The sequence below is a fragment of the Lepisosteus platostomus genome, chromosome 3 (assembly GCF_059453375.1).
Source record: "Lepisosteus platostomus isolate fLepPlt1 chromosome 3, fLepPlt1.hap1, whole genome shotgun sequence".
Lineage (NCBI taxonomy): Eukaryota > Metazoa > Chordata > Actinopteri > Semionotiformes > Lepisosteidae > Lepisosteus > Lepisosteus platostomus.
In genome coordinates, this window is record NC_142613.1 from 28,064,161 (window position 1) to 28,090,585 (window position 26,425).

Below are 26,425 nucleotides of genomic sequence, written 5' to 3' on the forward strand. Positions count from 1 at the left end.
CAGCCCGAAATAAACGCGTTTTTTCAGACAACTGAATCCCCATGTAACAGCAAGGCTCAGAAGAGCCCACACACTCAGATCTTAACCCCAGTGTGCAGAAAGTGTCAAAACGTGTTTTTCAGCAGAAATAAACATGTTTCTGCAAGTTTGGTCAACCCCATGTAAGTTATGGGGCAGTAACAGCACCCTTTTCAAAACGTGTTTTTCAGCCCGAAATAAACGCGTTTTTTCAGACAACTGAATCCCCATGTAACAGCAAAACTCAGAAGAGCCCACACACTCAGATCTTAACCCCAGTGTGCAGAAAGGGTCAAAACGTGTTTTTCAGCAGAAATAAACTTGTTTCTACAAGTTTGGTCAACCCCATATAAGTTATGGGGCAGTAACAGCACCCTTTTCAAAACGTGTTTTTCAGCCCGAAATAAACGCGTTTTTTCACACAACTGAATCCCCATGTAACAGCAAAACTCAGAAGAGCCCACACACTCAGATCTTAACCCCACTGTGCAGAAAGGGACAAAACGTGTTTTTCAGCAGAAATTAACATGTTTCTGCAAGTTTGGTCAACCCCATGTAAGTTATGGGGCAGTAACAGCACCCTTTTCAAAACGTGTTTTTCAGCCCGAAATAAACGCGTTTTTTAAGACAACTGAATCCCCATGTAACAGCAAAACTCAGAAGAGCCCACACACTCAGATCTTAACCCCACTGTGCAGAAAGGGTCAAAACGTGTTTTTCAGCAGAAATAAACATGTTTCTGCAAGTTTGGTCAACCCCATGTAAGTTATGGGGCAGTAACAGCACCCTTTTCAAAACGTGTTTTTCAGCCCGAAATAAACGCGTTTTTTCAGACAACTGAATCCCCATGTAACAGCAAGGCTCAGAAGAGCCCACACACTCAGATCTTAACCCCAGTGTGCAGAAAGTGTCAAAACGTGTTTTTCAGCAGAAATAAACATGTTTCTGCAAGTTTGGTCAACCCCATGTAAGTTATGGGGCAGTAACAGCACCCTTTTCAAAACGTGTTTTTCAGCTCGAAATAAACGCGTTTTTTCAGACAACTGAATCCCCATGTAACAGCAAAGCTCAGAAGAGCCCACACACTCAGATCTTAACCCCAGTGAGCAGAAAGGGTCAAAACGTGTTTTTCAGCAGAAATAAACATGTTTCTGCAAGTTTGGTCAACCCCATGTAAGTTATGGGGCAGTAACAGCACCCTTTTCAAAACTTTTTTTTCAGCACGAAATAAACGCGTTTTTTCAGACAACTGAATCCCCATGTAACAGCAAGGCTCAGAAGAGCCCACACACTCAGATCTTAACCCCAGTGTGCAGAAAGTGTCAAAACGTGTTTTTCAGCAGAAATAAACATGTTTCTGCAAGTTTGGTCAACCCCATGTAAGTTATGGGGCAGTAACAGCACCCTTTTCAAAACGTGTTTTTCAGCCCGAAATAAACGCGTTTTTTCAGACAACTGAATCCCCATGTAACAGCAAAACTCAGAAGAGCCCACACACTCAGATCTTAACCCCAGTGTGCTGAAAGGGTCAAAACGTGTTTTTCAGCAGAAATAAACTTGTTTCTGCAAGTTTGGTCAACCCCATATAAGTTATGGGGCAGTAACAGCACCCTTTTCAAAACGTGTTTTTCAGCCCGAAATAAACGCGTTTTTTCACACAACTGAATCCCCATGTAACAGCAAAACTCAGAAGAGCCCACACACTCAGATCTTAACCCCACTGTGCAGAAAGGGTCAAAACGTGTTTTTCAGCAGAAATAAACATGTTTCTGCAAGTTTGGTCAACCCCATGTAAGTTATGGGGCAGTAACAGCACCCTTTTCAAAACGTGTTTTTCAGCCCGAAATAAACGCGTTTTTTCAGACAACTGAATCCCCATGTAACAGCAAGGCTCAGAAGAGCCCACACACTCAGATCTTAACCCCAGTGTGCAGAAAGTGTCAAAACGTGTTTTTCAGCAGAAATAAACATGTTTCTGCAAGTTTGGTCAACCCCATGTAAGTTATGGGGCAGTAACAGCACCCTTTTCAAAACGTGTTTTTCAGCCCGAAATAAACGCGTTTTTTCAGACAACTGAATCCCCATGTAACAGCAAAACTCAGAAGAGCCCACACACTCAGATCTTAACCCCAGTGTGCAGAAAGGGTCAAAACGTGTTTTTCAGCAGAAATAAACTTGTTTCTACAAGTTTGGTCAACCCCATATAAGTTATGGGGCAGTAACAGCACCCTTTTCAAAACGTGTTTTTCAGCCCGAAATAAACGCGTTTTTTCACACAACTGAATCCCCATGTAACAGCAAAACTCAGAAGAGCCCACACACTCAGATCTTAACCCCACTGTGCAGAAAGGGTCAAAACGTGTTTTTCAGCAGAAATAAACATGTTTCTGCAAGTTTGGTCAACCCCATGTAAGTTATGGGGCAGTAACAGCACCCTTTTCAAAACGTGTTTTTCAGCCCGAAATAAACGCGTTTTTTCAGACAACTGAATCCCCATGTAACAGCAAGGCTCAGAAGAGCCCACACACTCAGATCTTAACCCCAGTGTGCAGAAAGGGTCAAAACGTGTTTTTCAGCAGAAATAAACATGTTTCTGCAAGTTTGGTCAACCCCATGTAAGTTATGGGGCAGTAACAGCACCCTTTTCAAAACGTGTTTTTCAGCCCGAAATAAACGCGTTTTTTCAGACAACTGAATCCCCATGTAACAGCAAAACTCAGAAGAGCACACACACTCAGATGTTAACCCCAGTGTGCAGAAAGGGTCAAAACGTGTTTTTCAGCAGAAATAAACTTGTTTCTGCAAGTTTGGTCAACCCCATATAAGTTATGGGGCAGTAACAGCACCCTTTTCAAAACGTGTTTTTCAGCCCGAAATAAACGCGTTTTTTCACACAACTGAATCCCCATGTAACAGCAAAACTCAGAAGAGCCCACACACTCAGATCTTAACCCCAGTGTGCAGAAAGGGTCAAAACGTGTTTTTCAGCAGAAATAAACTTGTTTCTGCAAGTTTGGTCAACCCCATATAAGTTATGGGGCAGTAACAGCACCCTTTTCAAAACGTGTTTTTCAGCCCGAAATAAACGCGTTTTTTCACACAACTGAATCCCCATGTAACAGCAAAACTCAGAAGAGCCCACACACTCAGATCTTAACCCCACTGTGCAGAAAGGGTCAAAACGTGTTTTTCAGCAGAAATAAACATGTTTCTGCAAGTTTGGTCAACCCCATGTAAGTTATGGGGCAGTAACAGCACCCTTTTCAAAACGTGTTTTTCAGCCCGAAATAAACGCGTTTTTTCAGACAACTGAATCCCCATGTAACAGCAAGGCTCAGAAGAGCCCACACACTCAGATCTTAACCCCAGTGTGCAGAAAGTGTCAAAACGTGTTTTTCAGCAGAAATAAACATGTTTCTGCAAGTTTGGTCAACCCCATGTAAGTTATGGGGCAGTAACAGCACCCTTTTCAAAACGTGTTTTTCAGCCCGAAATAAACGCGTTTTTTCAGACAACTGAATCCCCATGTAACAGCAAAACTCAGAAGAGCCCACACACTCAGATCTTAACCCCAGTGTGCAGAAAGGGTCAAAACGTGTTTTTCAGCAGAAATAAACTTGTTTCTACAAGTTTGGTCAACCCCATATAAGTTATGGGGCAGTAACAGCACCCTTTTCAAAACGTGTTTTTCAGCCCGAAATAAACGCGTTTTTTCACACAACTGAATCCCCATGTAACAGCAAAACTCAGAAGAGCCCACACACTCAGATCTTAACCCCACTGTGCAGAAAGGGACAAAACGTGTTTTTCAGCAGAAATTAACATGTTTCTGCAAGTTTGGTCAACCCCATGTAAGTTATGGGGCAGTAACAGCACCCTTTTCAAAACGTGTTTTTCAGCCCGAAATAAACGCGTTTTTTAAGACAACTGAATCCCCATGTAACAGCAAAACTCAGAAGAGCCCACACACTCAGATCTTAACCCCACTGTGCAGAAAGGGTCAAAACGTGTTTTTCAGCAGAAATAAACATGTTTCTGCAAGTTTGGTCAACCCCATGTAAGTTATGGGGCAGTAACAGCACCCTTTTCAAAACGTGTTTTTCAGCCCGAAATAAACGCGTTTTTTCAGACAACTGAATCCCCATGTAACAGCAAGGCTCAGAAGAGCCCACACACTCAGATCTTAACCCCAGTGTGCAGAAAGTGTCAAAACGTGTTTTTCAGCAGAAATAAACATGTTTCTGCAAGTTTGGTCAACCCCATGTAAGTTATGGGGCAGTAACAGCACCCTTTTCAAAACGTGTTTTTCAGCTCGAAATAAACGCGTTTTTTCAGACAACTGAATCCCCATGTAACAGCAAAGCTCAGAAGAGCCCACACACTCAGATCTTAACCCCAGTGAGCAGAAAGGGTCAAAACGTGTTTTTCAGCAGAAATAAACATGTTTCTGCAAGTTTGGTCAACCCCATGTAAGTTATGGGGCAGTAACAGCACCCTTTTCAAAACTTTTTTTTCAGCACGAAATAAACGCGTTTTTTCAGACAACTGAATCCCCATGTAACAGCAAGGCTCAGAAGAGCCCACACACTCAGATCTTAACCCCAGTGTGCAGAAAGTGTCAAAACGTGTTTTTCAGCAGAAATAAACATGTTTCTGCAAGTTTGGTCAACCCCATGTAAGTTATGGGGCAGTAACAGCACCCTTTTCAAAACGTGTTTTTCAGCCCGAAATAAACGCGTTTTTTCAGACAACTGAATCCCCATGTAACAGCAAAACTCAGAAGAGCCCACACACTCAGATCTTAACCCCAGTGTGCTGAAAGGGTCAAAACGTGTTTTTCAGCAGAAATAAACTTGTTTCTGCAAGTTTGGTCAACCCCATATAAGTTATGGGGCAGTAACAGCACCCTTTTCAAAACGTGTTTTTCAGCCCGAAATAAACGCGTTTTTTCACACAACTGAATCCCCATGTAACAGCAAAACTCAGAAGAGCCCACACACTCAGATCTTAACCCCACTGTGCAGAAAGGGTCAAAACGTGTTTTTCAGCAGAAATAAACATGTTTCTGCAAGTTTGGTCAACCCCATGTAAGTTATGGGGCAGTAACAGCACCCTTTTCAAAACGTGTTTTTCAGCCCGAAATAAACGCGTTTTTTCAGACAACTGAATCCCCATGTAACAGCAAGGCTCAGAAGAGCCCACACACTCAGATCTTAACCCCAGTGTGCAGAAAGTGTCAAAACGTGTTTTTCAGCAGAAATAAACATGTTTCTGCAAGTTTGGTCAACCCCATGTAAGTTATGGGGCAGTAACAGCACCCTTTTCAAAACGTGTTTTTCAGCCCGAAATAAACGCGTTTTTTCAGACAACTGAATCCCCATGTAACAGCAAAACTCAGAAGAGCCCACACACTCAGATCTTAACCCCAGTGTGCAGAAAGGGTCAAAACGTGTTTTTCAGCAGAAATAAACTTGTTTCTACAAGTTTGGTCAACCCCATATAAGTTATGGGGCAGTAACAGCACCCTTTTCAAAACGTGTTTTTCAGCCCGAAATAAACGCGTTTTTTCACACAACTGAATCCCCATGTAACAGCAAAACTCAGAAGAGCCCACACACTCAGATCTTAACCCCACTGTGCAGAAAGGGTCAAAACGTGTTTTTCAGCAGAAATAAACATGTTTCTGCAAGTTTGGTCAACCCCATGTAAGTTATGGGGCAGTAACAGCACCCTTTTCAAAACGTGTTTTTCAGCCCGAAATAAACGCGTTTTTTCAGACAACTGAATCCCCATGTAACAGCAAGGCTCAGAAGAGCCCACACACTCAGATCTTAACCCCAGTGTGCAGAAAGGGTCAAAACGTGTTTTTCAGCAGAAATAAACATGTTTCTGCAAGTTTGGTCAACCCCATGTAAGTTATGGGGCAGTAACAGCACCCTTTTCAAAACGTGTTTTTCAGCCCGAAATAAACGCGTTTTTTCAGACAACTGAATCCCCATGTAACAGCAAAACTCAGAAGAGCACACACACTCAGATGTTAACCCCAGTGTGCAGAAAGGGTCAAAACGTGTTTTTCAGCAGAAATAAACTTGTTTCTACAAGTTTGGTCAACCCCATATAAGTTATGGGGCAGTAACAGCACCCTTTTCAAAACGTGTTTTTCAGCCCTAAATAAACGCGTTTTTTCAGACAACTGAATCCCCATGTAACAGCAAAACTCAGAAGAGCCCACACACTCAGATCTTAACCCCAGTGTGCAGAAAGGGTCAAAACGTGTTTTTCAGCAGAAATAAACTTGTTTCTACAAGTTTGGTCAACCCCATATAAGTTATGGGGCAGTAACAGCACCCTTTTCAAAACGTGTTTTTCAGCCCGAAATAAACGCGTTTTTTCACACAACTGAATCCCCATGTAACAGCAAAACTCAGAAGAGCCCACACACTCAGATCTTAACCCCACTGTGCAGAAAGGGACAAAACGTGTTTTTCAGCAGAAATTAACATGTTTCTGCAAGTTTGGTCAACCCCATGTAAGTTATGGGGCAGTAACAGCACCCTTTTCAAAACGTGTTTTTCAGCCCGAAATAAACGCGTTTTTTAAGACAACTGAATCCCCATGTAACAGCAAAACTCAGAAGAGCCCACACACTCAGATCTTAACCCCACTGTGCAGAAAGGGTCAAAACGTGTTTTTCAGCAGAAATAAACATGTTTCTGCAAGTTTGGTCAACCCCATGTAAGTTATGGGGCAGTAACAGCACCCTTTTCAAAACGTGTTTTTCAGCCCGAAATAAACGCGTTTTTTCAGACAACTGAATCCCCATGTAACAGCAAAACTCAGAAGAGCACACACACTCAGATGTTAACCCCAGTGTGCAGAAAGGGTCAAAACGTGTTTTTCAGCAGAAATAAACTTGTTTCTACAAGTTTGGTCAACCCCATATAAGTTATGGGGCAGTAACAGCACCCTTTTCAAAACGTGTTTTTCAGCCCGAAATAAACGCGTTTTTTCAGACAACTGAATCCCCATGTAACAGCAAAACTCAGAAGAGCCCACACACTCAGATCTTAACCCCAGTGTGCAGAAAGGGTCAAAACGTGTTTTTCAGCAGAAATAAACTTGTTTCTACAAGTTTGGTCAACCCCATATAAGTTATGGGGCAGTAACAGCACCCTTTTCAAAACGTGTTTTTCAGCCCGAAATAAACGCGTTTTTTCACACAACTGAATCCCCATGTAACAGCAAAACTCAGAAGAGCCCACACACTCAGATCTTAACCCCACTGTGCAGAAAGGGACAAAACGTGTTTTTCAGCAGAAATTAACATGTTTCTGCAAGTTTGGTCAACCCCATGTAAGTTATGGGGCAGTAACAGCACCCTTTTCAAAACGTGTTTTTCAGCCCGAAATAAACGCGTTTTTTAAGACAACTGAATCCCCATGTAACAGCAAAACTCAGAAGAGCCCACACACTCAGATCTTAACCCCACTGTGCAGAAAGGGTCAAAACGTGTTTTTCAGCAGAAATAAACATGTTTCTGCAAGTTTGGTCAACCCCATGTAAGTTATGGGGCAGTAACAGCACCCTTTTCAAAACGTGTTTTTCAGCCCGAAATAAACGCGTTTTTTCAGACAACTGAATCCCCATGTAACAGCAAAACTCAGAAGAGCCCACACACTCAGATCTTAACCCCAGTGTGCAGAAAGGGTCAAAACGTGTTTTTCAGCAGAAATAAACTTGTTTCTACAAGTTTGGTCAACCCCATATAAGTTATGGGGCAGTAACAGCACCCTTTTCAAAACGTGTTTTTCAGCCCGAAATAAACGCGTTTTTTCACACAACTGAATCCCCATGTAACAGCAAAACTCAGAAGAGCCCACACACTCAGATCTTAACCCCACTGTGCAGAAAGGGACAAAACGTGTTTTTCAGCAGAAATTAACATGTTTCTGCAAGTTTGGTCAACCCCATGTAAGTTATGGGGCAGTAACAGCACCCTTTTCAAAACGTGTTTTTCAGCCCGAAATAAACGCGTTTTTTAAGACAACTGAATCCCCATGTAACAGCAAAACTCAGAAGAGCCCACACACTCAGATCTTAACCCCACTGTGCAGAAAGGGTCAAAACGTGTTTTTCAGCAGAAATAAAAATGTTTCTGCAAGTTTGGTCAACCCCATGTAAGTTATGGGGCAGTAACAGCACCCTTTTCAAAACGTGTTTTTCAGCCCGAAATAAACGCGTTTTTTCAGACAACTGAATCCCCATGTAACAGCAAGGCTCAGAAGAGCCCACACACTCAGATCTTAACCCCAGTGTGCAGAAAGTGTCAAAACGTGTTTTTCAGCAGAAATAAACATGTTTCTGCAAGTTTGGTCAACCCCATGTAAGTTATGGGGCAGTAACAGCACCCTTTTCAAAACGTGTTTTTCAGCTCGAAATAAACGCGTTTTTTCAGACAACTGAATCCCCATGTAACAGCAAAGCTCAGAAGAGCCCACACACTCAGATCTTAACCCCAGTGAGCAGAAAGGGTCAAAACGTGTTTTTCAGCAGAAATAAACATGTTTCTGCAAGTTTGGTCAACCCCATGTAAGTTATGGGGCAGTAACAGCACCCTTTTCAAAACTTTTTTTTCAGCACGAAATAAACGCGTTTTTTCAGACAACTGAATCCCCATGTAACAGCAAGGCTCAGAAGAGCCCACACACTCAGATCTTAACCCCAGTGTGCAGAAAGTGTCAAAACGTGTTTTTCAGCAGAAATAAACATGTTTCTGCAAGTTTGGTCAACCCCATGTAAGTTATGGGGCAGTAACAGCACCCTTTTCAAAACGTGTTTTTCAGCCCGAAATAAACGCGTTTTTTCACACAACTGAATCCCCATGTAACAGCAAAACTCAGAAGAGCCCACACACTCAGATCTTAACCCCAGTGTGCAGAAAGGGTCAAAACGTGTTTTTCAGCAGAAATAAACTTGTTTCTGCAAGTTTGGTCAACCCCATATAAGTTATGGGGCAGTAACAGCACCCTTTTCAAAACGTGTTTTTCAGCCCGAAATAAACGCGTTTTTTCACACAACTGAATCCCCATGTAACAGCAAAACTCAGAAGAGCCCACACACTCAGATCTTAACCCCACTGTGCAGAAAGGGTCAAAACGTGTTTTTCAGCAGAAATAAACATGTTTCTGCAAGTTTCGTCAACCCCATGTAAGTTATGGGGCAGTAACAGCACCCTTTTCAAAACGTGTTTTTCAGCCCGAAATAAACGCGTTTTTTCAGACAACTGAATCCCCATGTAACAGCAAGGCTCAGAAGAGCCCACACACTCAGATCTTAACCCCAGTGTGCAGAAAGTGTCAAAACGTGTTTTTCAGCAGAAATAAACATGTTTCTGCAAGTTTGGTCAACCCCATGTAAGTTATGGGGCAGTAACAGCACCCTTTTCAAAACTTTTTTTTCAGCCCGAAATAAACGCGTTTTTTCAGACAACTGAATCCCCATGTAACAGCAAGGCTCAGAAGAGCCCACACACTCAGATCTTAACCCCAGTGTGCAGAAAGTGTCAAAACGTGTTTTTCAGCAGAAATAAACATGTTTCTGCAAGTTTGGTCAACCCCATGTAAGTTATGGGGCAGTAACAGCACCCTTTTCAAAACGTGTTTTTCAGCCCGAAATAAACGCGTTTTTTCAGACAACTGAATCCCCATGTAACAGCAAAACTCAGAAGAGCCCACACACTCAGATCTTAACCCCAGTGTGCAGAAAGGGTCAAAACGTGTTTTTCAGCAGAAATAAACTTGTTTCTACAAGTTTGGTCAACCCCATGTAAGTTATGGGGCAGTAACAGCACCCTTTTCAAAACGTGTTTTTCAGCCCGAAATAAACGCGTTTTTTCAGACAACTGAATCCCCATGTAACAGCAAGGCTCAGAAGAGCCCACACACTCAGATCTTAACCCCAGTGTGCAGAAAGGGTCAAAACGTGTTTTTCAGCAGAAATAAACATGTTTCTGCAAGTTTGGTCAACCCCATGTAAGTTATGGGGCAGTAACAGCACCCTTTTCAAAACGTGTTTTTCAGCCCGAAATAAACGCGTTTTTTCAGACAACTGAATCCCCATGTAACAGCAAAACTCAGAAGAGCCCACACACTCAGATGTTAACCCCAGTGTGCAGAAAGGGTCAAAACGTGTTTTTCAGCAGAAATAAACTTGTTTCTACAAGTTTGGTCAACCCCATATAAGTTATGGGGCAGTAACAGCACCCTTTTCAAAACGTGTTTTTCAGCCCGAAATAAACGCGTTTTTTCAGACAACTGAATCCCCATGTAACAGCAAAACTCAGAAGAGCCCACACACTCAGATCTTAACCCCAGTGTGCAGAAAGGGTCAAAACGTGTTTTTCAGCAGAAATAAACTTGTTTCTACAAGTTTGGTCAACCCCATATAAGTTATGGGGCAGTAACAGCACCCTTTTCAAAACGTGTTTTTCAGCCCGAAATAAACGCGTTTTTTCAGACAACTGAATCCCCATGTAACAGCAAGGCTCAGAAGAGCCCACACACTCAGATCTTAACCCCAGTGTGCAGAAAGTGTCAAAACGTGTTTTTCAGCAGAAATAAACATGTTTCTGCAAGTTTGGTCAACCCCATGTAAGTTATGGGGCAGTAACAGCACCCTTTTCAAAACGTGTTTTTCAGCCCGAAATAAACGCGTTTTTTCAGACAACTGAATCCCCATGTAACAGCAAAACTCAGAAGAGCCCACACACTCAGATCTTAACCCCAGTGTGCAGAAAGGGTCAAAACGTGTTTTTCAGCAGAAATAAACTTGTTTCTACAAGTTTGGTCAACCCCATGTAAGTTATGGGGCAGTAACAGCACCCTTTTCAAAACGTGTTTTTCAGCCCGAAATAAACGCGTTTTTTCAGACAACTGAATCCCCATGTAACAGCAAGGCTCAGAAGAGCCCACACACTCAGATCTTAACCCCAGTGTGCAGAAAGGGTCAAAACGTGTTTTTCAGCAGAAATAAACATGTTTCTGCAAGTTTGGTCAACCCCATGTAAGTTATGGGGCAGTAACAGCACCCTTTTCAAAACGTGTTTTTCAGCCCGAAATAAACGCGTTTTTTCAGACAACTGAATCCCCATGTAACAGCAAAACTCAGAAGAGCCCACACACTCAGATGTTAACCCCAGTGTGCAGAAAGGGTCAAAACGTGTTTTTCAGCAGAAATAAACTTGTTTCTACAAGTTTGGTCAACCCCATATAAGTTATGGGGCAGTAACAGCACCCTTTTCAAAACGTGTTTTTCAGCCCGAAATAAACGCGTTTTTTCAGACAACTGAATCCCCATGTAACAGCAAAACTCAGAAGAGCCCACACACTCAGATCTTAACCCCAGTGTGCAGAAAGGGTCAAAACGTGTTTTTCAGCAGAAATAAACTTGTTTCTACAAGTTTGGTCAACCCCATATAAGTTATGGGGCAGTAACAGCACCCTTTTCAAAACGTGTTTTTCAGCCCGAAATAAACGCGTTTTTTCACACAACTGAATCCCCATGTAACAGCAAAACTCAGAAGAGCCCACACACTCAGATCTTAACCCCACTGTGCAGAAAGGGACAAAACGTGTTTTTCAGCAGAAATTAACATGTTTCTGCAAGTTTGGTCAACCCCATGTAAGTTATGGGGCAGTAACAGCACCCTTTTCAAAACGTGTTTTTCAGCCCGAAATAAACGCGTTTTTTAAGACAACTGAATCCCCATGTAACAGCAAAACTCAGAAGAGCCCACACACTCAGATCTTAACCCCACTGTGCAGAAAGGGTCAAAACGTGTTTTTCAGCAGAAATAAACATGTTTCTGCAAGTTTGGTCAACCCCATGTAAGTTATGGGGCAGTAACAGCACCCTTTTCAAAACGTGTTTTTCAGCCCGAAATAAACGCGTTTTTTCAGACAACTGAATCCCCATGTAACAGCAAAACTCAGAAGAGCCCACACACTCAGATCTTAACCCCAGTGTGCAGAAAGTGTCAAAACGTGTTTTTCAGCAGAAATAAACATGTTTCTGCAAGTTTGGTCAACCCCATGTAAGTTATGGGGCAGTAACAGCACCCTTTTCAAAACGTGTTTTTCAGCCCGAAATAAACGCGTTTTTTCAGACAACTGAATCCCCATGTAACAGCAAAACTCAGAAGAGCCCACACACTCAGATCTTAACCCCAGTGTGCAGAAAGGGTCAAAACGTGTTTTTCAGCAGAAATAAACTTGTTTCTGCAAGTTTGGTCAACCCCATATAAGTTATGGGGCAGTAACAGCACCCTTTTCAAAACGTGTTTTTCAGCCCGAAATAAACGCGTTTTTTCACACAACTGAATCCCCATGTAACAGCAAAACTCAGAAGAGCCCACACACTCAGATCTTAACCCCACTGTGCAGAAAGGGTCAAAACGTGTTTTTCAGCAGAAATAAACATGTTTCTGCAAGTTTGGTCAACCCCATGTAAGTTATGGGGCAGTAACAGCACCCTTTTCAAAACGTGTTTTTCAGCCCGAAATAAACGCGTTTTTTCAGACAACTGAATCCCCATGTAACAGCAAGGCTCAGAAGAGCCCACACACTCAGATCTTAACCCCAGTGTGCAGAAAGTGTCAAAACGTGTTTTTCAGCAGAAATAAACATGTTTCTGCAAGTTTGGTCAACCCCATGTAAGTTATGGGGCAGTAACAGCACCCTTTTCAAAACTTTTTTTTCAGCCCGAAATAAACGCGTTTTTTCAGACAACTGAATCCCCATGTAACAGCAAGGCTCAGAAGAGCCCACACACTCAGATCTTAACCCCAGTGTGCAGAAAGTGTCAAAACGTGTTTTTCAGCAGAAATAAACATGTTTCTGCAAGTTTGGTCAACCCCATGTAAGTTATGGGGCAGTAACAGCACCCTTTTCAAAACGTGTTTTTCAGCCCGAAATAAACGCGTTTTTTCAGACAACTGAATCCCCATGTAACAGCAAAACTCAGAAGAGCCCACACACTCAGATCTTAACCCCAGTGTGCAGAAAGGGTCTAAACGTGTTTTTCAGCAGAAATAAACTTGTTTCTACAAGTTTGGTCAACCCCATATAAGTTATGGGGCAGTAACAGCACCCTTTTCAAAACGTGTTTTTCAGCCCGAAATAAACGCGTTTTTTCACACAACTGAATCCCCATGTAACAGCAAAACTCAGAAGAGCCCACACACTCAGATCTTAACCCCACTGTGCAGAAAGGGTCAAAACGTGTTTTTCAGCAGAAATAAACATGTTTCTGCAAGTTTGGTCAACCCCATGTAAGTTATGGGGCAGTAACAGCACCCTTTTCAAAACGTGTTTTTCAGCCCGAAATAAACGCGTTTTTTCAGACAACTGAATCCCCATGTAACAGCAAGGCTCAGAAGAGCCCACACACTCAGATCTTAACCCCAGTGTGCAGAAAGGGTCAAAACGTGTTTTTCAGCAGAAATAAACATGTTTCTGCAAGTTTGGTCAACCCCATGTAAGTTATGGGGCAGTAACAGCACCCTTTTCAAAACGTGTTTTTCAGCCCGAAATAAACGCGTTTTTTCAGACAACTGAATCCCCATGTAACAGCAAAACTCAGAAGAGCCCACACACTCAGATGTTAACCCCAGTGTGCAGAAAGGGTCAAAACGTGTTTTTCAGCAGAAATAAACTTGTTTCTACAAGTTTGGTCAACCCCATATAAGTTATGGGGCAGTAACAGCACCCTTTTCAAAACGTGTTTTTCAGCCCGAAATAAACGCGTTTTTTCACACAACTGAATCCCCATGTAACAGCAAAACTCAGAAGAGCCCACACACTCAGATCTTAACCCCACTGTGCAGAAAGGGACAAAACGTGTTTTTCAGCAGAAATTAACATGTTTCTGCAAGTTTGGTCAACCCCATGTAAGTTATGGGGCAGTAACAGCACCCTTTTCAAAACGTGTTTTTCAGCCCGAAATAAACGCGTTTTTTCAGACAACTGAATCCCCATGTAACAGCAAAACTCAGAAGAGCCCACACACTCAGATCTTAACCCCAGTGTGCAGAAAGGGTCAAAACGTGTTTTTCAGCAGAAATAAACATGTTTCTGCAAGTTTGGTCAACCCCATGTAAGTTATGGGGCAGTAACAGCACACTTTTCAAAACGTGTTTTTCAGCCCGAAATAAACGCGTTTTTTCAGACTACTGAATCCCCATGTAACAGCAAGGCTCAGAAGAGCCCACACACTCAGATCTTAACCCCATTGTGCAGAAAGGGTCAAAACGTGTTTTTCAGCAGAAATAAACTTGTTTCTGCAAGTTTGGTCAACCCCATATAAGTTATGGGGCAGTAACAGCACCCTTTTCAAAACGTGTTTTTCAGCCCGAAATAAACGCGTTTTTTCACACAACTGAATCCCCATGTAACAGCAAAACTCAGAAGAGCCCACACACTCAGATCTTAACCCCACTGTGCAGAAAGGGTCAAAACGTGTTTTTCAGCAGAAATAAACATGTTTCTGCAAGTTTGGTCAACCCCATGTAAGTTATGGGGCAGTAACAGCACCCTTTTCAAAACGTGTTTTTCAGCCCGAAATAAACGCGTTTTTTCAGACAACTGAATCCCCATGTAACAGCAAGGCTCAGAAGAGCCCACACACTCAGATCTTAACCCCAGTGTGCAGAAAGTGTCAAAACGTGTTTTTCAGCAGAAATAAACATGTTTCTGCAAGTTTGGTCAACCCCATGTAAGTTATGGGGCAGTAACAGCACCCTTTTCAAAACTTTTTTTTCAGCCCGAAATAAACGCGTTTTTTCAGACAACTGAATCCCCATGTAACAGCAAGGCTCAGAAGAGCCCACACACTCAGATCTTAACCCCAGTGTGCAGAAAGGGTCAAAACGTGTTTTTCAGCAGAAATAAACATGTTTCTGCAAGTTTGGTCAACCCCATGTAAGTTATGGGGCAGTAACAGCACACTTTTCAAAACGTGTTTTTCAGCCCGAAATAAACGCGTTTTTTCAGACAACTGAATCCCCATGTAACAGCAAAACTCAGAAGAGCCCACACACTCAGATCTTAACCCCAGTGTGCAGAAAGGGTCAAAACATGTTTTTCAGCAGAAATTAACATGTTTCTGCAAGTTTGGTCAACCCCATGTAAGTTATGGGGCAGTAACAGCACCCTTTTCAAAACGTGTTTTTCAGCCCGAAATAAACGCGTTTTTTCAGACAACTGAATCCCCATGTAACAGCAAAACTCAGAAGAGCCCACACACTCAGATCTTAACCCCAGTGTGCAGAAAGGGTCAAAACGTGTTTTTCAGCAGAAATAAACTTGTTTCTACAAGTTTGGTCAACCCCATATAAGTTATGGGGCAGTAACAGCACCCTTTTCAAAACGTGTTTTTCAGCCCGAAATAAACGCGTTTTTTCACACAACTGAATCCCCATGTAACAGCAAAACTCAGAAGAGCCCACACACTCAGATCTTAACCCCACTGTGCAGAAAGGGACAAAACGTGTTTTTCAGCAGAAATTAACATGTTTCTGCAAGTTTGGTCAACCCCATGTAAGTTATGGGGCAGTAACAGCACCCTTTTCAAAACGTGTTTTTCAGCCCGAAATAAACGCGTTTTTTAAGACAACTGAATCCCCATGTAACAGCAAAACTCAGAAGAGCCCACACACTCAGATCTTAACCCCACTGTGCAGAAAGGGTCAAAACGTGTTTTTCAGCAGAAATAAACATGTTTCTGCAAGTTTGGTCAACCCCATGTAAGTTATGGGGCAGTAACAGCACCCTTTTCAAAACGTGTTTTTCAGCCCGAAATAAACGCGTTTTTTCAGACAACTGAATCCCCATGTAACAGCAAGGCTCAGAAGAGCCCACACACTCAGATCTTAACCCCAGTGTGCAGAAAGTGTCAAAACGTGTTTTTCAGCAGAAATAAACATGTTTCTGCAAGTTTGGTCAACCCCATGTAAGTTATGGGGCAGTAACAGCACCCTTTTCAAAACGTGTTTTTCAGCTCGAAATAAACGCGTTTTTTCAGACAACTGAATCCCCATGTAACAGCAAAGCTCAGAAGAGCCCACACACTCAGATCTTAACCCCAGTGAGCAGAAAGGGTCAAAACGTGTTTTTCAGCAGAAATAAACATGTTTCTGCAAGTTTGGTCAACCCCATGTAAGTTATGGGGCAGTAACAGCACCCTTTTCAAAACTTTTTTTTCAGCACGAAATAAACGCGTTTTTTCAGACAACTGAATCCCCATGTAACAGCAAGGCTCAGAAGAGCCCACACACTCAGATCTTAACCCCAGTGTGCAGAAAGTGTCAAAACGTGTTTTTCAGCAGAAATAAACATGTTTCTGCAAGTTTGGTCAACCCCATGTAAGTTATGGGGCAGTAACAGCACCCTTTTCAAAACGTGTTTTTCAGCCCGAAATAAACGCGTTTTTTCAGACAACTGAATCCCCATGTAACAGCAAAACTCAGAAGAGCCCACACACTCAGATCTTAACCCCAGTGTGCAGAAAGGGTCAAAACGTGTTTTTCAGCAGAAATAAACTTGTTTCTGCAAGTTTGGTCAACCCCATATAAGTTATGGGGCAGTAACAGCACCCTTTTCAAAACGTGTTTTTCAGCCCGAAATAAACGCGTTTTTTCACACAACTGAATCCCCATGTAACAGCAAAACTCAGAAGAGCCCACACACTCAGATCTTAACCCCACTGTGCAGAAAGGGTCAAAACGTGTTTTTCAGCAGAAATAAACTTGTTTCTGCAAGTTTGGTCAACCCCATATAAGTTATGGGGCAGTAACAGCACCCTTTTCAAAACGTGTTTTTCAGCCCGAAATAAACGCGTTTTTTCACACAACTGAATCCCCATGTAACAGCAAAACTCAGAAGAGCCCACACACTCAGATCTTAACCCCACTGTGCAGAAAGGGTCAAAACGTGTTTTTCAGCAGAAATAAACATGTTTCTGCAAGTTTGGTCAACCCCATGTAAGTTATGGGGCAGTAACAGCACCCTTTTCAAAACGTGTTTTTCAGCCCGAAATAAACGCGTTTTTTCAGACAACTGAATCCCCATGTAACAGCAAGGCTCAGAAGAGCCCACACACTCAGATCTTAACCCCAGTGTGCAGAAAGTGTCAAAACGTGTTTTTCAGCAGAAATAAACATGTTTCTGCAAGTTTGGTCAACCCCATGTAAGTTATGGGGCAGTAACAGCACCCTTTTCAAAACTTTTTTTTCAGCCCGAAATAAACGCGTTTTTTCAGACAACTGAATCCCCATGTAACAGCAAGGCTCAGAAGAGCCCACACACTCAGATCTTAACCCCAGTGTGCAGAAAGTGTCAAAACGTGTTTTTCAGCAGAAATAAACATGTTTCTGCAAGTTTGGTCAACCCCATGTAAGTTATGGGGCAGTAACAGCACCCTTTTCAAAACGTGTTTTTCAGCCCGAAATAAACGCGTTTTTTCAGACAACTGAATCCCCATGTAACAGCAAAACTCAGAAGAGCCCACACACTCAGATCTTAACCCCAGTGTGCAGAAAGGGTCAAAACGTGTTTTTCAGCAGAAATAAACTTGTTTCTACAAGTTTGGTCAACCCCATATAAGTTATGGGGCAGTAACAGCACCCTTTTCAAAACGTGTTTTTCAGCCCGAAATAAACGCGTTTTTTCACACAACTGAATCCCCATGTAACAGCAAAACTCAGAAGAGCCCACACACTCAGATCTTAACCCCACTGTGCAGAAAGGGTCAAAACGTGTTTTTCAGCAGAAATAAACATGTTTCTGCAAGTTTGGTCAACCCCATGTAAGTTATGGGGCAGTAACAGCACCCTTTTCAAAACGTGTTTTTCAGCCCGAAATAAACGCGTTTTTTCAGACAACTGAATCCCCATGTAACAGCAAGGCTCAGAAGAGCCCACACACTCAGATCTTAACCCCAGTGTGCAGAAAGGGTCAAAACGTGTTTTTCAGCAGAAATAAACATGTTTCTGCAAGTTTGGTCAACCCCATATAAGTTATGGGGCAGTAACAGCACCCTTTTCAAAACGTGTTTTTCAGCCCGAAATAAACGCGTTTTTTCAGACAACTGAATCCCCATGTAACAGCAAAACTCAGAAGAGCCCACACACTCAGATGTTAACCCCAGTGTGCAGAAAGGGTCAAAACGTGTTTTTCAGCAGAAATAAACTTGTTTCTACAAGTTTGGTCAACCCCATATAAGTTATGGGGCAGTAACAGCACCCTTTTCAAAACGTGTTTTTCAGCCCGAAATAAACGCGTTTTTTCACACAACTGAATCCCCATGTAACAGCAAAACTCAGAAGAGCCCACACACTCAGATCTTAACCCCACTGTGCAGAAAGGGACAAAACGTGTTTTTCAGCAGAAATTAACATGTTTCTGCAAGTTTGGTCAACCCCATGTAAGTTATGGGGCAGTAACAGCACCCTTTTCAAAACGTGTTTTTCAGCCCGAAATAAACGCGTTTTTTCAGACAACTGAATCCCCATGTAACAGCAAAACTCAGAAGAGCCCACACACTCAGATCTTAACCCCAGTGTGCAGAAAGGGTCAAAACGTGTTTTTCAGCAGAAATAAACATGTTTCTGCAAGTTTGGTCAACCCCATGTAAGTTATGGGGCAGTAACAGCACACTTTTCAAAACGTGTTTTTCAGCCCGAAATAAACGCGTTTTTTCAGACTACTGAATCCCCATGTAACAGCAAGGCTCAGAAGAGCCCACACACTCAGATCTTAACCCCATTGTGCAGAAAGGGTCAAAACGTGTTTTTCAGCAGAAATAAACTTGTTTCTGCAAGTTTGGTCAACCCCATATAAGTTATGGGGCAGTAACAGCACCCTTTTCAAAACGTGTTTTTCAGCCCGAAATAAACGCGTTTTTTCACACAACTGAATCCCCATGTAACAGCAAAACTCAGAAGAGCCCACACACTCAGATCTTAACCCCACTGTGCAGAAAGGGTCAAAACGTGTTTTTCAGCAGAAATAAACATGTTTCTGCAAGTTTGGTCAACCCCATGTAAGTTATGGGGCAGTAACAGCACCCTTTTCAAAACGTGTTTTTCAGCCCGAAATAAACGCGTTTTTTCAGACAACTGAATCCCCATGTAACAGCAAGGCTCAGAAGAGCCCACACACTCAGATCTTAACCCCAGTGTGCAGAAAGTGTCAAAACGTGTTTTTCAGCAGAAATAAACATGTTTCTGCAAGTTTGGTCAACCCCATGTAAGTTATGGGGCAGTAACAGCACCCTTTTCAAAACTTTTTTTTCAGCCCGAAATAAACGCGTTTTTTCAGACAACTGAATCCCCATGTAACAGCAAGGCTCAGAAGAGCCCACACACTCAGATCTTAACCCCAGTGTGCAGAAAGTGTCAAAACGTGTTTTTCAGCAGAAATAAACATGTTTCTGCAAGTTTGGTCAACCCCATGTAAGTTATGGGGCAGTAACAGCACCCTTTTCAAAACGTGTTTTTCAGCCCGAAATAAACGCGTTTTTTCAGACAACTGAATCCCCATGTAACAGCAAAACTCAGAAGAGCCCACACACTCAGATCTTAACCCCAGTGTGCAGAAAGGGTCAAAACGTGTTTTTCAGCAGAAATAAACATGTTTCTGCAAGTTTGGTCAACCCCATGTAAGTTATGGGGCAGTAACAGCACACTTTTCAAAACGTGTTTTTCAGCCCGAAATAAACGCGTTTTTTCAGACAACTGAATCCCCATGTAACAGCAAAACTCAGAAGAGCCCACACACTCAGATCTTAACCCCAGTGTGCAGAAAGGGTCAAAACATGTTTTTCAGCAGAAATTAACATGTTTCTGCAAGTTTGGTCAACCCCATGTAAGTTATGGGGCAGTAACAGCACCCTTTTCAAAACGTGTTTTTCAGCCCGAAATAAACGCGTTTTTTCAGACAACTGAATCCCCATGTAACAGCAAAACTCAGAAGAGCCCACACACTCAGATCTTAACCCCACTGTGCAGAAAGGGTCAAAACGTGTTTTTCAGCAGAAATAAACATGTTTCTGCAAGTTTGGTCAACCCCATGTAAGTTATGGGGCAGTAACAGCACCCTTTTCAAAACGTGTTTTTCAGCCCGAAATAAACGCGTTTTTTCAGACAACTGAATCCCCATGTAACAGCAAGGCTCAGAAGAGCCCACACACTCAGATCTTAACCCCAGTGTGCAGAAAGGGTCAAAACGTGTTTTTCAGCAGAAATAAACATGTTTCTGCAAGTTTGGTCAACCCCATGTAAGTTATGGGGCAGTAACAGCACCCTTTTCAAAACGTGTTTTTCAGCCCGAAATAAACGCGTTTTTTCAGACAACTGAATCCCCATGTAACAGCAAAACTCAGAAGAGCCCACACACTCAGATGTTAACCCCAGTGTGCAGAAAGGGTCAAAACGTGTTTTTCAGCAGAAATAAACATGTTTCTGCAAGTTTGGTCAACCCCATGTAAGTTATGGGGCAGTAACAGCACCCTTTTCAAAACGTGTTTTTCAGCCCGAAATAAACGCGTTTTTTCAGACAACTGAATCCCCATGTAACAGCAAGGCTCAGAAGAGCCCACACACTCAGATCTTAACCCCAGTGTGCAGAAAGTGTCAAAACGTGTTTTTCAGCAGAAATAAACATGTTTCTTCAAGTTTGGTCAACCCCATGTAAGTTATGGGGCAGTAACAGCACCCTTTTCAAAACGTGTTTTTCAGCCCGAAATAAACGCGTTTTTTCAGACAACTGAATCCCCATGTAACAGCAAAGCTCAGAAGAGCCCACACACTCAGATCTTAACCCCAGTGTGCAGAAAGGGTCAAAACGTGTTTTTCAGCAGAAATAAACATGTTTCTGCAAGTTTGGTCAACCCCATGTAAGTTATGGGGCAGTAACAGCACCCTTTTCAAAACTTTTTTTTCAGCACGAAATAAACGCGTTTTTTCAGACAACTGAATCCCCATGTAACAGCAAGGCTCAGAAGAGCCCACACACTCAGATCTTAACCCCAGTGTGCAGAAAGTGTCAAAACGTGTTTTTCAGCAGAAATAAACATGTTTCTGCAAGTTTGGTCAACCCCATGTAAGTTATGGGGCAGTAACAGCACCCTTTTCAAAACGTGTTTTTCAGCCCGAAATAACGCGTTTTTTCAGACAACTGAATCCCCATGTAACAGCAAAACTCAGAAGAGCCCACACACTCAGATCTTAACCCCAGTGTGCAGAAAGGGTCAAAACGTGTTTTTCAGCAGAAATAAACATGTTTCTGCAAGTTTGGTCAACCCCATGTAAGTTATGGGGCAGTAACAGCACACTTTTCAAAACGTGTTTTTCAGCCCGAAATAAACGCGTTTTTTCAGACAACTGAATCCCCATGTAACAGCAAAACTCAGAAGAGCCCACACACTCAGATCTTAACCCCAGAGTGCAGAAAGGGTCAAAACATGTTTTTCAGCAGAAATTAACATGTTTCTGCAAGTTTGGTCAACCCCATGTAAGTTATGGGGCAGTAACAGCACCCTTTTCAAAACGTGTTTTTCAGCCCGAAATAAACGCGTTTTGTCAGACAACTGAATCCCCATGTAACAGCAAAGCTCAGAAGAGCCCACACACTCAGATCTTAACCCCAGTGAGCAGAAAGGGTCAAAACGTGTTTTTCAGCAGAAATAAACATGTTTCTGCAAGTTTGGTCAACCCCATGTAAGTTATGGGGCAGTAACAGCACCCTTTTCAAAACTTTTTTTTCAGCCCGAAATAAACGCGTTTTTTCAGACAACTGAATCCCCATGTAACAGCAAGGCTCAGAAGAGCCCACACACTCAGATCTTAACCCCAGTGTGCAGAAAGTGTCAAAACGTGTTTTTCAGCAGAAATAAACATGTTTCTGCAAGTTTGGTCAACCCCATGTAAGTTATGGGGCAGTAACAGCACCCTTTTCAAAACGTGTTTTTCAGCCCGAAATAAACGCGTTTTTTCAGACAACTGAATCCCCATGTAACAGCAAAACTCAGAAGAGCCCACACACTCAGATCTTAACCCCAGTGTGCAGAAAGTGTCAAAACGTGTTTTTCAGCAGAAATAAACATGTTTCTGCAAGTTTGGTCAACCCCATGTAAGTTATGGGGCAGTAACAGCACCCTTTTCAAAACGTGTTTTTCAGCCCGAAATAAACGCATTTTTTCAGACAACTGAATCCCCATGTAACAGCAAAACTCAGAAGAGCCCACACACTCAGATCTTAACCCCAGTGTGCAGAAAGGGTCAAAACGTGTTTTTCAGCAGAAATAAACATGTTTCTACAAGTTTGGTCAACCCCATGTAAATTATGGGGCAGTAACAGCACCCTTTTCAAAACGTGTTTTTCAGCCCGAAATAAACGCGTTTTTTCAGACAACTGAATCCCCATGTAACAGCAAAACTCAGAAGAGCCCACACACTCAGATCTTAACCCCAGTGTGCAGAAAGGGTCAAAACGTGTTTTTCAGCAGAAATAAACATGTTTCTGCAAGTTTGGTCAACCCCATGTAAGTTATGGGGCAGTAACAGCACCCTTTTCAAAACGTGTTTTTCAGCCCGAAATAAACGCGTTTTTTCAGACAACTGAATCCCCATGTAACAGCAAGGCTCAGAAGAGCCCACACACTCAGATCTTAACCCCAGTGTGCAGAAAGTGTCAAAACGTGTTTTTCAGCAGAAATAAACATGTTTCTGCAAGTTTGGTCAACCCCATGTAAGTTATGGGGCAGTAACAGCACCCTTTTCAAAACGTGTTTTTCAGCCCGAAATAAACGCGTTTTTTCAGACAACTGAATCCCCATGTAACAGCAAAACTCAGAAGAGCCCACACACTCAGATCTTAACCCCAGTGTGCAGAAAGGGTCAAAACGTGTTTTTCAGCAGAAATAAACATGTTTCTGCAAGTTTGGTCGACCCCATGTAAGTTATAGGGCAGTAACAGCACCCTTTTAAAAACGTGTTTTTCAGCCCGAAATAAACGCGTTTTTTCAGACAACTGAATCCCCATGTAACAGCAAAACTCAGAAGAGCCCACACACTCAGATCTTAACCCCAGTGTGCAGAAAGTGTCAAAACGTGTTTTTCAGCAGAAATAAACATGTTTCTGCAAGTTTGGTCAACCCCATGTAAGTTATGGGGCAGTAACAGCACCCTTTTCAAAACGTGTTTTTCAGCCCGAAATAAACGCGTTTTTTCAGACAACTGAATCCCCATGTAACAGCAAAACTCAGAAGAGCCCACACACTCAGATCTTAACCCCAGTGTGCAGAAAGGGTCAAAACGTGTTTTTCAGCAGAAATAAACATGTTTCTGCAAGTTTGGTCGACCCCATGTAAGTTATAGGGCAGTAACAGCACCCTTTTAAAAACGTGTTTTTCAGCCCGAAATAAACGCGTTTTTTCAGACAACTGAATCCCCATGTAACAGCAAGGCTCAGAAGAGCCCACACACTCAGATCTTAACCCCAGTGTGCAGAAAGTGTCAAAACGTGTTTTTCAGCAGAAATAAACATGTTTCTGCAAGTTTGGTCAACCCCATGTAAGTTATGGGGCAGTAACAGCACCCTTTTCAAAACGTGTTTTTCAGCCCGAAATAAACGCGTTTTTTCAGACAACTGAATCCCCATGTAACAGCAAAACTCAGAAGAGCCCACACACTCAGATCTTAACCCCAGTGTGCAGAAAGGGTCAAAACGTGTTTTTCAGCAGAAATAAACATGTTTCTGCAAGTTTGGTCGACCCCATGTAAGTTATGGGGCAGTAACAGCACCCTTTTCAAAACGTGTTTTTCAGCCCGAAATAAACGCGTTTTTTCAGACAACTGAATCCCCATGTAACAGCAAGGCTCAGAAGAGCCCACACACTCAGATCTTAACCCCAGTGTGCAGAAAGTGTCAAAACGTGTTTTTCAGCAGAAATAAACATGTTTCTGCAAGTTTGGTCAACCCCATGTATGTTATGGGGCAGTAACAGCACCCTTTTCAAAACTTTTTTTTCAGCCCGAAATAAACGCGTTTTTTCAGACAACTGAATCCCCATGTAACAGCAAGGCTCAGAAGAGCCCACACACTCAGATCTTAACCCCAGTGTGCAGAAAGTGTCAAAACGTGTTTTTCAGCAGAAATAAACATGTTTCTGCAAGTTTGGTCAACCCCATGTAAGTTATGGGGCAGTAACAGCACCCTTTTCAAAACGTGTTTTTCAGCCCGAAATAAACGCGTTTTTTCAGACAACTGAATCCCCATGTATCAGCAAAACTCAGAAGAGCCCACACACTCAGATCTTAACCCCAGTGTGCAGAAAGGGTCAAAACGTGTTTTTCAGCAGAAATAAACATGTTTCTGCAAGTTTGGTCAACCCCATGTAAGTTATGGGGCAGTAACAGCACACTTTTCAAAACGTGTTTTTCAGCCCGAAATAAACGCGTTTTTTCAGACAACTGAATCCCCATGTAACAGCAAAACTCAGAAGAGCCCACACACTCAGATCTTAACCCCAGTGTGCAGAAAGGGTCAAAACATGTTTTTCAGCAGAAATTAACATGTTTCTGCAAGTTTGGTCAACCCCATGTAAGTTATGGGGCAGTAACAGCACCCTTTTCAAAACGTGTTTTTCAGCCCGAAATAAACGCGTTTTTTCAGACAACTGAATCCCCATGTAACAGCAAAACTCAGAAGAGCCCACACACTCAGATCTTAACCCCAGTGTGCAGAAAGGGTCAAAACGTGTTTTTCAGCAGAAATAAACTTGTTTCTACAAGTTTGGTCAACCCCATATAAGTTATGGGGCAGTAACAGCACCCTTTTCAAAACGTGTTTTTCAGCCCGAAATAAACGCGTTTTTTCACACAACTGAATCCCCATGTAACAGCAAATCTCAGAAGAGCCCACACACTCAGATCTTAACCCCACTGTGCAGAAAGGGTCAAAACGTGTTTTTCAGCAGAAATAAACATGTTTCTGCAAGTTTGGTCAACCCCATGTAAGTTATGGGGCAGTAACAGCACCCTTTTCAAAACGTGTTTTTCAGCCCGAAATAAACGCGTTTTTTCAGACAACTGAATCCCCATGTAACAGCAAGGCTCAGAAGAGCCCACACACTCAGATCTTAACCCCAGTGTGCAGAAAGGGTCAAAACGTGTTTTTCAGCAGAAATAAACATGTTTCTGCAAGTTTGGTCAACCCCATGTAAGTTATGGGGCAGTAACAGCACCCTTTTCAAAACGTGTTTTTCAGCCCGAAATAAACGCGTTTTTTCAGACAACTGAATCCCCATGTAACAGCAAAGCTCAGAAGAGCCCACACACTCAGATCTTAACCCCAGTGTGCAGAAAGGGTCAAAACGTGTTTTTCAGCAGAAATAAACATGTTTCTGCAAGTTTGGTCAACCCCATGTAAGTTATGGGGCAGTAACAGCACCCTTTTCAAAACTTTTTTTTCAGCACGAAATAAACGCGTTTTTTCAGACAACTGAATCCCCATGTAACAGCAAGGCTCAGAAGAGCCCACACACTCAGATCTTAACCCCAGTGTGCAGAAAGTGTCAAAACGTGTTTTTCAGCAGAAATAAACATGTTTCTGCAAGTTTGGTCAACCCCATGTAAGTTATGGGGCAGTAACAGCACCCTTTTCAAAACGTGTTTTTCAGCCCGAAATAACGCGTTTTTTCAGACAACTGAATCCCCATGTAACAGCAAAACTCAGAAGAGCCCACACACTCAGATCTTAACCCCAGTGTGCAGAAAGGGTCAAAACGTGTTTTTCAGCAGAAATAAACATGTTTCTGCAAGTTTGGTCAACCCCATGTAAGTTATGGGGCAGTAACAGCACACTTTTCAAAACGTGTTTTTCAGCCCGAAATAAACGCGTTTTTTCAGACAACTGAATCCCCATGTAACAGCAAAACTCAGAAGAGCCCACACACTCAGATCTTAACCCCAGAGTGCAGATAGGGTCAAAACATGTTTTTCAGCAGAAATTAACATGTTTCTGCAAGTTTGGTCAACCCCATGTACGTTATGGGGCAGTAACAGCACCCTTTTCAAAACGTGTTTTTCAGCCCGAAATAAACGCGTTTTGTCAGACAACTGAATCCCCATGTAACAGCAAAGCTCAGAAGAGCCCACACACTCAGATCTTAACCCCAGTGAGCAGAAAGGGTGAAAACGTGTTTTTCAGCAGAAATAAACATGTTTCTGCAAGTTTGGTCAACCCCATGTAAGTTATGGGGCAGTAACAGCACCCTTTTCAAAACTTTTTTTTCAGCCCGAAATAAACGCGTTTTTTCAGACAACTGAATCCCCATGTAACAGCAAAACTCA